Consider the following 13,374-nt stretch of genomic DNA (forward strand, 5'->3'; position numbering starts at 1 on the left):
AAGGAAAGCCTGGATTCTGAGGGAGGAGGGAACAGTAAAGTACCCAGACTCGGGGACTGCCAGGGAAAATGGATGACAAGTTGCTCAAACTAAGTCAAAGCAGTTGCTGTGTGACCCAGGCAGTCCCCACATGGGCCTCTGCCCTCAGGAAGTCCAACTCAGCAGGACCAGCCCTTGCAGGAGAACCGTTTAGGCCTCCCTGGGGTACCAGCATTTGCCTTAAGGTAATAAAGTTCTCCCTGGGTTTGCCAGGAACTCAATTCCAAGAATGTACATGCAACTCATGGCTAAGCAGAGTTCATGGCTTTCTTCTTCACTCACCTGCCTTCTGGCCCACTTGTCCTTCTGTCTGTCTGCTGGCCCACTGGCTGAAGCATTTCCTTGAAAGCCAGCTACAGAAGAGCATAGGAGGAAAGCCTTGGACTCCAGCTATCAAAGCCTCGTGGGTTGTGCCACTTAAGGCCTCCCCTGCTCCACAGCAGAAGCTAGAGAGCCGGGTCCCTCTCGATGCGCCCACCCTGCCTGCTTTACGGCAGCTCTCAGCAACTTGCTAATCTGACTGCCAAGGGCTGGAATCCAGACAGTGGTCCATGATGCCCATGGTGGTCTCTCTAGGTTTTATTTGTCCAAATGGAAAATGGCAGGGAGGGGAGCAGGAGACTCTGTCTAGAGTTCTTGTGACTCTGCTGACTCTCATGCCACAGTGTAGATCCCCATCTCCGGCTTCCCCAGAAGCAGCTACATTCCTTCACCTGCTCTGATTCTTGACCTTGACACCCACCAGCTTTTGCTTCCCTTCCCCTCCTGGACTCAAGCCCCGTCTCGGTTTCTCCCCTCTCCCCATAGCCCCGACTCTGAAACCCCTTCCAGGCCCAGCCCCTGCTCTCCTTGCCTCCTGGGCCTCCATCCTCTTCTCCTCCTACAGCCTGACTCCTCCGTGCAGATGGTCCCAGCACTGGTTATTATTTAAGCGAGCTGCTTCTGGCTCACATGTTAATTAAAACCCGCTGTCCAAAATCTCTTGGTACAATTTGCAGTGTAATCTGTAGCCTCTAGTGCATCATTGTATCTCTATTAAAAGGGATTCTCTGTAATGATGCGGGGATTTAATTAGTTTCTTTGCCAATGTTGTAAGACACAGTGATAAACGAGCCAACAGGTCCGTGGATCATTATTCTCCTCAAGATGAGCTTATTAGCTGATTATGAATCATTAACAAAGTCTACACGGGATTTTCTTATCTAATTCAACACAATTTTTAACATTCAATGCTCAACATCCATTTTTCTCCACCAGCAACATTGGGTGATTGTAATCTGTATGTATGGCTTCCAATTCTCCGTGGGGGTTTTCCCCCTCTTCACATTTCATTTTAGATATATTGAGGGGGACAACTCAATATAGGATCCTCAATATTTAGATATATGTTATGGTCTGGTCTCCAATATTAAGATATATATCGGAGACTGTATGGTGAGGAACTCAGGGTCCCATTTTACAGAGGGAAACCAGCCACCATGAAGGGGCCTGGGAGTGTGTTTTTGGGCACACACTTGTGTATGTGTGTCTATCTATAATAGAGGGACCCACTGGGGTTGTACAAGCTCCTATGTGCGTGGGTGTGTGTACTCTGTGTATTCACAGGTGTGTGTCCATGGACTGGGGATGGTGCTTACTTGTTTAGTATGCATCCTGTGTGTGTGTGTGTGTGTGTGTGTGTGTGTGTGTGTGCGCACGTGTGTGTGTGTGTACACGCACGTAAGTACATGCACATAGAGGGGAGCTTAAGGAAAGAGAAATCCTGGGCAGGCTCTCAGACTGATGTTATTCAACCATTCTGTGACATGTCACTATCCCCTAAAAGTTTCAGATGGGTCCCTCCTGGTTTCCCAGCTTGGGGTCATCCCTTTTTGGTCAGCACATATATGGACCCCTGATAGGGTCGGGCAGAGTGCTTGGCCCTGTGAGGTAGGCGGTATTTTCCCTATTTTACAGATAAGGAAACGGAGGCCCAGAAAGGTTCAATGGCTTGCCCTACGTCATCAATAGTAAATGGCGCAGTCAAGATCAAACATAGTCTTGCCTCATTCCAAAGCCCTTTCTGTAAAACTCTGCTGCCTCCTGGGTGTTGTCTGCCTCCTATCAGAGATGCTGTGGATCCTCAGGAACTGGGCACTGCTCTTCCTGCAGCACCACCTCCAGGCACACACCACCTTGGCTCTGGCCTTCTGACAGGCTGAAGGAGGAAGAGCAGCTACTACATCCAGAATAAAATGTCCCCCAGGAAGCCCCTCCATGGACTTGGTCTCAACAGTTCATATTCTCTTACACTTTTTCATGTCAGCCAGCAAGTGGTATCGTTTGAACCTTCAGCTACTCTAGTCAAAGCTACTGTTGCTAACAAGCATGAGAACCAATTAGGTAAAAACAATGTAAAGAGGAGAAAACTGGGCATTATCATCTCAAAACTGCAATGGCCAAGAGACTCTATGTCGGGTACCACATACATGGGAGCTTAACTGCCACAGCTCAGGTGGCTGGAAGCCCAGCAAACTCAGATCTCCAACACATAGGCCAGAGAGAGACAAGGAAAGCTAGATTTGAGCATAGTGGCTGTTAAGAGGAGAATTATGTACCACCCCGCCAAATTCCTATGTTGAATTCCTCACCCCTGGTACTTCAGAATGTGACCATATTTGGAGAGCGGGTCTGTAAAGAGGTAACTAAGTTAAAATGAAGTCACTAGGATGGGCCTGAATCCAATAAGATTGGTGTCTCTATGGGAAGAGGAAATTTGGACATTGACACACAGTGGAGAAGACCATGTGAGGACACAGGGAGAAGGTGGCCATCTAAAAGCTGAGAAGAGAAGCCTCAGAAGAAACCAACCCTGCCAACACTTTGATCTCAAACTTCCAGCCTCTTGAATTATGAGAAAATGAATTTCTGTTGTTTAAGCCATACAGTCTATGGTACTTCGTAGAGCAGCCCTAGCAAACCATACAGGGAACAAACTCACAGAAGATGATTCTTCATCCAGCTGTGAATGCAGAGTCCAAAGGAGGGCAATAAACAGGCATACACTTCAGACCACTGTCCATACCCAAATAGGTCCAATCTGATTGGGAGGCAAAGTAGTGGACAGTTAGGTGATTTAAAAAAAAAAATACACTCCAGGTGAGGTATAGGGATTGTAAGTAATTCATCCATTCAAAGAATGAACCCAGTAAGGAAGGGAGGGGTGTTGAAAAGAACTTGGGGGTCAGGGGCCCCGCTAAGCAAGTGGGGTATTAGGGCATCTCCAGTCCCAGCAGGGATACAAAGTTCTGGACAAGGACACGGAGGTAGAATTTTGGTCATGCCAACGGGACCAGTATGGCAGCAAATAGAAAAAGTCCTTGCAGAGCTTTCCATAAGGCCCCAAGAGCAAAGTAAGTATTCCACAAAGATTCATGGAATGATTGAGCTTCAGATAACTACCATTTCTGTATCAGTTAGCACTGCTCTATAACAAGGTATCCTAAAACTTAGTAGTCTAAAACAACAGCCACCTAATATTACTCATAAACCTATAGGTTCAGTTAAGATTTCTGTTGATTTGAGTCTGCTTTCTACCAATCTGGGCCAAGCTTAACTGACCTCAGCCGGGGACTGTAAACTGGAAGTGAGCTGGGAGCTGGATGGTCTAGGATGGTCTCATCTGGAACAACACAGCTCTCCTCCATGTATCCCTCACATCCCTCCATGAGGAAAACCCAAGTGTCTTCTCATGCCAACAACAGGGGTCAAGACAAGATACAAGAGAAACCAAAACAAGAAAGAGCTAGTCTTGGACAAGGTTCCAGAAGAGAATAGTCTTGTTATCACAGGGAAGACAGAGATACAAGAGAAGATGTGGAAATCTACAGGCACTTTTCCAGCTTCTACCCATATCACATTTGCAAACATCACATTAGCCCTAGCAAGTCATGTGGCCAAGCCTGGAGTCAGGGTAGGAGGGGACTACAAAGTTACAAGGCAAAAGGTTTGGATACAGAAAGACAATTACTAGGAGCCATTGGTGTCATTAATCCACCACAGTGAGTGAATTAACAAACGTCTGAGGCAGAAGTCAATGGAGCAAATCTTGGACTCACTTGCTGGTGGGTTGAAGTCATTTATTCTATCTGTCCTTGATCATAACTGGCTTAAATGCTGTAAGAGCTGAGCCTGACCCTCTGTAGCTCCATAATGAAGGGATAATAACTTCCACTGGATGGTCCCTGAAGCTACACTTGGGCCCACTTAATATGATTGGAGTGCTACTAAATGTTGCATGGGAATCTGAAAATGGTTTTCCAAGTGCTCTCTGGCACTCTCCTCACTCTGTACTCTCTGCCTGGACAGTCACATCCCTTTCCATCCCACTCACAATCTCAACCTGACACAACTGAGGACCATGTCTTGATCCCTGGCATAACTCCTGCACTCAGAAGGATAATTAATACAAACTGAACATATAATAAATTATTGTTTAATAAATGACTGAAACCAAATGAGACACATAAGATAAATTTATGTACCACAGGGAAATTTTCCAAGCTGCTCCTCAGGTTCCCAATGAACACTTCTAGGATTATTGATTAAAATTTAGATATCGATCTACTTTTCAAATTTCCCAATACCATATTGTAAAAGGTAGTATTCACTGTGACCCATTTATGTTCACAATGACCTCTATCTGTGGTGTTTAACCTAAAAAAGAGGGAGGCTGGCATCTTGGTCTTCAAATATTTCAAGGGATTTTTGAAGGCAGATTTGAACAGGTGTTTTCAGAGGACACACTGGGACTGAAGGAAGATTTTGGCTCAATAGAACATCTTCCTTATGGACAAAAAGAGTGTAAATGGGGTAAACTCCAGAATGGACAAAGAAATAAAGAGAGAATTTGTAGGAAATAATGCTTAAGAATATCCCAAGTACATAGAATGAACATGATTTGAGTAAGTAGATTTGTGGAAACATGGAGAATGAACTGAAAAGCTAATATTAGTCTAATGGCCTTCATAAAAGGGGAATGAAGAAAATGATAGAAATGGAACATTTAAAAATATCAGAACTGAAAATTTTTCAGAATTAAGGAATATATAATTCATTATATAAAAAATAGATCAACTGAAGATAATTCTATACACAGAGAGACATATTATAGAAGGTATGTAAAGTTTCAAGGAAAAAATTAAATCTTTAAAACTACCAAAAGGCAGATAATTTACAAAGAAATGATACGTGGAGAGATAGCAAAATTCTTAGCAGCAATAATATACAACAAAAAGACGGTAAAGTGGTAGTTGTAAAATGCTGACTGAAAATAGCTGGCAATCTTGAATTTTATACCCAGATAAATGATCATTCAAAGTGAAAGGGGAGAAAAGACTTTTTTAGACATACAAAGACTAGAAGTTTCCCAACTCATTAAAAGGATGCTTAGAGACTTGAAGTTTCATCTCCAACACATAAAGCCATAACTCTCAACCTTACAACAAAAATAAAAGCTGAACAAATTGAAAATCGTGACTTTTTTTAGATTCATTAAGGAATTAATGGCAAAGTGCAAACCACTACCTTGAAATCTGGGGAGACAGATTAATACAAAGAATCACAGCCCAGAGCAACTCACCTTGAGAAAAAGCTGCTGGAGCCATAGATGGTAGGTAAACTTAAACAGTAATTTTAATGAACTGCTAGAGATGAAGTAAAAATTAGTATAAGTGAGAAACTCTTCAGAGCTACAGTCATAGGGCACCTTGCACTTCTGTAGATCTTGCCTCCAGAAACCCCTCCAAGTTGTCATGCTGAAGAGTCAAAACAACAATCTCATGTCTTTGGCAGGGGAAGGAAGGGAACAGCAATCATTCTGAAATAAAGTCCAGAGCATTCTCCCTAACAAAGGCCGATCTTTCAATGGCAAAGAACTTTATTTGATGTGGGGGAAGGGAATTTATCCAACTCAAACTCCTCTAGTCTTTCTGTCTCACCCAAAGGGAAAAAAGGGCATAAGAATCATTTGTGAAGGTCACAGCTCAGGGAGACAGGCTCACTAAAGACTAAGACTTATTCACAGGATTATAGATGTCCTCTCCTCCCCCATAGCTTACCACCACATCAGTAGGGCTCCAGTATGTTAACGGTGGATTACAGGTGAAACAGCTATAAGACCCGGACTCTATTTAAGAGAGTTTTTAGGAAAACCCAAAGATAAAAGATAACTTAACAAACAAGGATACTAGAGAAAATTAAAGATTTTGACACTTAAAGCTATAACAAACATTAAACACAGCTCCTAGCCATGTTAACATAAAACTTCACACCAAAGGCCTATTTATCTCAGTTCATGTTATCAAATACATCACGTTATGCTTTCAACAAAAAATTACAAGGCATAATAAAAAGGAAGAAAAAAATGTATGATTTGAATGGACAAAGCAATCATCAGAACCAGACTCATATATGGCAGAAATTTTAGAATTATCAGACTGAGAATGTAAAGTAACTATGATTAATATGTTAAAGACTCAAGGAAAAAATAGACAGTATGCAAAAGCAGATAGGCAATGAAAGCAGAGATAGAAAATCTATGAAAGAATAAAAAAAAGTTATAAATAAATAAATAAACAAATAAAGTTGAAACTTCATATTACCAAAACTTGGAAGCAACAAAGGTGTCCGTCAGTGGATGACTGGATAAATAAACTGTTTCCAGTTTATTTCTAGACAATGGAATGTCATTCATCAAAATAATAATAATAATAACAAACTATCGAGCCAAAAACAGACACAGAGGAATCTTAAATCACTTTACTAACTGAAAGAATACCACTGAAAAGGCTGCATATTATATGATTCCAACTACATGACATTCTGGAATAGGCAAGACTATGCAGACAGTAAAAAGATCAGTGATTGCTAAGAATTGTGAGGAGGTGGTGAATAAGGAGAATGCAGAGGATTTTTAAGACAGTGAAAATGGTCTGTATGATATAAAAATGGTGAACACATGTCATTTTACATGTGTCTAAACCCACAGAATGTGCAACACCAGGAGTCAAACTTAATGATAAGTCTGGACTTTGGGTCATTATGATGTGTCAATATAGGTTCATCATTGTAACAAATGTACCACTCTGGTGGAGGATGTTGATAGTAGGAGAGGTTGTGAATGTGTGCAAGAAGGAGATAAATGAGAAATCTCTGTATTTTCCTCTTAATTTTGCTGTGAACATAAAATTTCTCTTAAAGAATAGTATTTTTTAAAATATGTATTTATTTGTTTTTAGAGAGAGAGAGAACTTGTGAGCAGATGAGCAGTGGGAGGGGCAGAGGGAGAGAATCTCTGGGAGACTCCACCCAGAACATGGAGCCCTAGCAGGGCTTGATCCCACAACCAATGATATCATGATCTGAACCAAAAACCAAGAGCCAGATACTCAACTGACTAAGCCATCAAGGTGCCTCTTAAAAAATAGTCTTAAAAAATATTGTAATAGGGGGCGCCTGGGTGGCTCAGTGGGTTAAAGCCTCTGCCTTCGGCTCAGGTCATGATCTCAGGGTCCTGGGATCGAGCCCCGCATCGGGCTCTCTGCTCCACAGGGAGCCTGCTTCCTCCTCTGTCTGCCTGCCTGACTACTTGTGATCTCTCTGTCAAATAAATAAATAAAATCTTTAAATATATATATATATATATTGTAATAGAAATAGAGAATGTCTTTCATGGGCTCATCAGTAGAAAGGACATGGCCAAACTAAAAATCACTGAAACTGAAAATATGTCAGTAGACATTTCCCAAACTAAAATGCAAGGGGCCGGGATGGGGGGGTGGGGAGGGGGGAGGAGAATGAGAAAAAAGAACAAAATATCCAATATCTGTGGAACAATTTTAAAAAGTGTAACAAATATATAATTGGAATACCAAAAGAGAAGGAGAAGAAAGAGGGGACAGAGCAGAAGAAATATTTGAAGGAGTAATGGCCGGGGAATTTTCAAAAATTGATGACAGACACTAAAAGACAGACCCAGGAGGCTTAGAGAACACCAAGGAAGATAAATACTAAAAAATCTATTCCTAAGCATATCATAATCAAACCGCAGAAAATCAACGACAAAGAGAAAATCTTGAAAGCAACAGAGGAAAACAACAACACTTTACCTAGAGAGGAGCAAGGATAAGAACTACATTAGACTTCTCATCAGAGACCATGAAGGCTTGGGGCACCTGGCTGGCTCAGTCAGTGAAGCATACAACTCTTGATCTTAGGGTTGTGAGTTTGAGCCCCACATTGGGTGTAGAGATTAATTAGAAAAAAAAAATCTTAAACAACAACAACAAGAAACCATGCAAGCTAAAAGAGAGTGGAAGGAAACATTTAAATTGCTGAAAGAGGGGCTCCTGGGTGACTCAGTCACTTGAGTGTCTCACTCTTGATTTTGGCTCAGTTTATGATCTCAGGGTTGTGACGTGGAGCCCCACCTTGGGCTCTGCACTGAGCATGGAGCCTGCTTAGGATTCCCTCTCTCCGTCGGCCCCTCCCTACCCTCACTTGCACATTCTCTCTCTTTCAGAAATAAATAAATAGACAGACAGAAGGACAGACAGACAAACTGCTGAAAGGGAAAAACCATTGACCCAGAATTCAATATCTAATGAAATTATCCTTCGAAAGTGAAGAAGAAATAGACTTTCTCAGACAAACAAAACCTCAGAGACTTTATCACCAATATGCCACCTCTGCAACAGATGTTTAAAGGTCTTTAGGGAGAGGAAAAATGACATAGGTCAGAAATTTGGATCTATACAGGAAACAAAAGATCACCAAAGAAGGAATAAGTGAAGGTAAAATAGAGTACTTTGTTTTTCTTATTGATAACTGAGCCAATAGATTATCATTTCCTCCAAGTAATAATAGTAACAATGTATTAGGTGATTATAGTACATGGATAAGTGAAGTAAATGACAGCAATGTAACAAAAGACAGGAGGAAGGAATTGGTAATACTCTATTATAAAGGTAACTTTACTACCCATGAGGCAATATGGTGTTATCTGAGAGTGAATGAAGACTAGTTATAAATGTTTATTGCAAACTCTGGGGAAAACACTAAGAAATTTTTTTTAAAGAAAGGTAATTGAGGTTTTTTTTTTCCCCTTTTAGCGATCAGCAGACCACCTGCACTCTTCTTTTCCTTTACTGTCTCCCGGTTCCGGATCAGCTGATGCCAGGGGTTTTGGAGACTTGAAAAGCCCCACTAGCCTCCAGATGTTCAACAACTACCTGGCAGACAGGAGCTACATCAAGGGGTGCGTGCTGTCATAAGTAGACCGGCAGTATTTGAAGGAGTCTCCAGCCCCACACCCACTGACTTGTATCATGCCATACATTGATAGAATCACATCAAGTCTGACAAAAAGGAAAAGGCCAGCCTTCCAGGAGTGAAGAAAGCTTTGGACAAGTATGGTCCTGCTAATGTGGAGGACATCATAGGAAGTGGAGACACAGATAGTAAAGATAATAATGACATTGATCTTTCTGGATCTGAGAAGGAAGAGGAAAGTGAAGAAGCAAAAAGAAAAGGAAAGAAAGAAAAAAAAGAAAGAAAGAAAAACCTGTACTTGTGGGGCGCCTGGATGGCTCAGTGGGTTAAAGCCTCTGCTTTCGGCTTAGGTCATGATCCCAGGGTCCTGGGATCGAGCCCCACATCGGGCTGTCTGCTCAGCAGGGAGCCTGCTTCCCTTCCTCTCTCTCTCTCTGCCTGCCTCTCTGCCTACTTGTGATCTCTGTCTGTCAAATAAATAAATAAAATCTAAAAAACAAAACAAAACAAAACAAAAAAAACCAGTACTTGTTGCCAGGTCTTCCAGCTTACTGGATGTGAAAACTTGGGATGACACAGATACAGCAAAACCAGAGGAGGGTGTCAGGAGCATTCAAGCAGACAGCATGATCGGGGGCTCTTCTAAACTAGTTCCAATGGGGGATGGAATTACAGAACTTTAAAAACAGTACATAGTGGAAGGCAATAAAGCTGGAACAGATAGGCTGGAAGAGTGGATCACTGCTGTTAGGTCTGTGATCAAAGGAGCGAGACTGATACAAAGTGAAGGTCAAGCAAAGCTTTATTTTGCACCAAGCATCAAGAATCAAGCCAACCGTTCGGGGCCGCCTCTTACAGAGAGAGCGAGTGACTCCCAGCCTCACAGACTAACTTTTATAGAGAAAAGGCCATGTGGTTGAGCCTGGCCATACACAGGTGGCCAATGAGATTGCAACACACAGAGAAAGGTGCACAGTCATGCTAGGTCACACACGGGTGGCCAATTGAATTACAATTCACCCCATAGTAGCTATTTGAACTAGCCTATCGCCTTGGTCAGAACTGGCACCCAAAATGCGCCCAAAAGGCGGGGCCCACACTCCTTGGTAGCTAGGGAGACAGTATGCGCGCCCCACTGATTGGATGTCTCCACCTGGCCCAACTCATCCCTGCATTCGGACTCTGTTATCTCCACCTGACCTGACCTGCCCTTGTATTTGGGGTCTGTTATCAGGGACTGGTCGACCACATTTTACTGGTTTCCCGGACTTGCTTTTAAGTAAGTTCCCCTAGGCCAGCGGGGGTGGGGTGGTCAGTTTAAGTTTTACTGCATAAACAACAAAATCAGTTTAACTGAGATGAAATCTCTCTGGCTAAATAGGCCCTTACAACTGCTTTTGAGGAATATGTGCAGTCCATGGACATGGCTACTTTTTATAAGATCTAAAATCTATCATAGATCAACGCCATTAAATAGAAGTTTGAAAGACCAAAAAAAAAAAAAGAAAAGAAAAGAAAAAGAAAAAATATATGATTGATATGCTAAAAGAAGAGACAAAATAGGATCATAAAAATGCTCAATTAAAACTAGAAGGATGGGGGACACCTGGGTGGCTCAGTGAGTTAAGTGTCTGCCTTTGGCTCAGGTCATGATCCTGGAGTCCTGGAATTGAGCTCCACATTGGGCTCCCTGCTCAGTGGGGAGTCTGCTTCTCTCTCTCCCTCTGCCCCCCTCACCTCATGCGCTCTCTCTCTCTCTCAAATAAATTAATTAAATCTTAAAAAAATAAAGATGTTAATAGTCCTTAATGTGTATGCACCTAATAATAGCACACCAAAATATGTGAGACAAAAACCAATAGAATTGCAAGGACAATAGACATATCCATTATTATAGTTGGAGGCTCTTTTAGTAACTGACAGATCAAGCAGACAGAATATCAGTAAGGACACAGTGGAACTCAACAGCATCAGTCAACTGGGAATAATTGACATCTATCAACTACTTCATCTGAGGACAACAGAACACACACTCTTCTCAGGCTCATTTGGGGCATTCACCAAGACAGACCACATGCTGGGCTATAAAACGCAACTTAAATAGAAAAGAATAGAACTGATACGATGTCTGCTCTCAATACAACAATGGAATTAAACAAAAAAAATCAGTAACAGAAAGATAGGTAGAAAATCTCGAAAAACTTGGAAATTAAACAATACACTTGTGCATAATTGAGCTAACTGAAGGTATAAATTATCAAAAATTGTGGGATGCAGTGAAAGTAGTGCTTAGAGGGAAATTTATAGCATTTTGAACACATGTATTAGGAAAGAAGAAAGATCTTAACATCAACAATCTAAGCTTCCAACTTAGAAAATTAGAAAAAGAAGAGAAATTGAAGCCTAAAGCAAGCATAAGGAAAGAAGTAATAATTAGAGCAAATATCAGTGAAATTGAAAGCAGGAAAATAGAGAAAATCAACCAAGCCAAAAGCTGGTTCTTTGAAATTAATAATGCTTGCCATACAAATCAGATAAGAAGAAATAAAATTGCTGCTTTTGCAGATAACATAGTCTTATAAATATATAACCCTAAATACTCCGCCAAAATAAACTATTAAAACGAATAAATAAATTTGGTAAAGTTGAAAGATAGAAAATCAGCAAACAATAATCAGTTGCATCTCTATACACAAACAACAAACTACCAAAAAAAAAAAAAAAATGAAGAAAACATTCCCTTTCCCAATAGAATAAAATACCTAGGAATAAATTTAACCAAAGAGGTAAAAGATCTGTACACTGAAAACTATTAAACACTGATGAAAGAAACTGAAGACAAATTAAATTTTGAAAAAATCTATGTTCACAAATTAAAAGTTACTATTTTTAAAATATCAATTCTAGTTAAAACAAGGTATAGATTTAATGCAATTCCTACCAAAATTCAAAAGGTATTTTTCACAGAAATAGAAAAAATCCTAAAATTATGAAACCTCAAAAGACCCTGAATAGCTAATGCAATCTTGAGTAAAATGAACGAAATATTGGACATATCACTCTTCTTGATTTCAAATTATATTACAAAGTGATAATAATCAAACAGCATGGTATCAGCATGAAAACAAACACATAGACAAGTGGAACAGAATAGAAAGCCCCAAAATAAACCGAGGCACATATGGCCAACTAATTTTCAACAAAAGCACCAAGAACACAAAATAGGAAAAGGATAGTCTCTTCAATGAATGCTGTTGGGAAAGCTGGATAGCCAACTGAAAAAGAATGTAATAGAACCTTTATCTTACAACATACACAAAATCAACTTGAAATGGATTAGTTTTAAACACAAGACCCAAAATCATAAAATTCCTAGAAGAAAACATAAAGGAAAATAATCAGATATACATTGGTCTTGGCAATGATTTTTTTGGATTTGACACCAAAGCACATGCAACAAAATTAAATAAATGGGACTACATCAAACTAAAAATTTTCTACACAGCAAGAGAAACAATTAACAAAATGAAAAGGCAACCTATGGAACTAGGGACAACATTTGCAGACCATGTATCTGATAAGGGATTAATATCCAAAGTATATGAGGGACATATATAACTCAACAGCAAAAAATAAATAAATTACCCAATTTAAAACATAGACAAAAGATCTGAATAGACATTTTTTTTTCCCAGAGAAGACATACAAATGGCCAAATATGTATGAAAAGATACTCAACATCACTAATCATCAGGCAAATGGAAATCAAAACCACAATGAGATATCACCATACATCTGTTAGGATGTCTATTATCAAAAAATCAGAAGATAATAGGTATCGGTGAGGATGTGGAGGTGTAAATTAGTACAGCCATTATGGGAAAGAGTATGTAAGTTCCTCAAAAAATTAAAATTAGAACTACCATATAATCCAGCAATCCCATTTCTGGGTATAAATCCAAAAGAAATAAAATCACTATCTCAGAGGGATATGTGTTATATTATTCACAGTAGCCAAGATATGAA

The 13,374-nt window shown here is 40.3% G+C and overlaps 1 pseudogene; it reads left to right on the forward strand.

The window, feature by feature from the left end:
* The first annotated feature begins 2,489 nt into the window (after window positions 1-2,489).
* LOC125097410 (elongation factor 1-beta-like) lies at window positions 2,490-10,795 on the forward strand (annotated as a pseudogene).
* The last annotated feature ends 2,579 nt before the right edge of the window (window positions 10,796-13,374 follow it).

The sequence above is a fragment of the Lutra lutra genome, chromosome 4, assembly GCF_902655055.1.
Source record: "Lutra lutra chromosome 4, mLutLut1.2, whole genome shotgun sequence".
Classification (NCBI taxonomy): domain Eukaryota; kingdom Metazoa; phylum Chordata; class Mammalia; order Carnivora; family Mustelidae; genus Lutra; species Lutra lutra.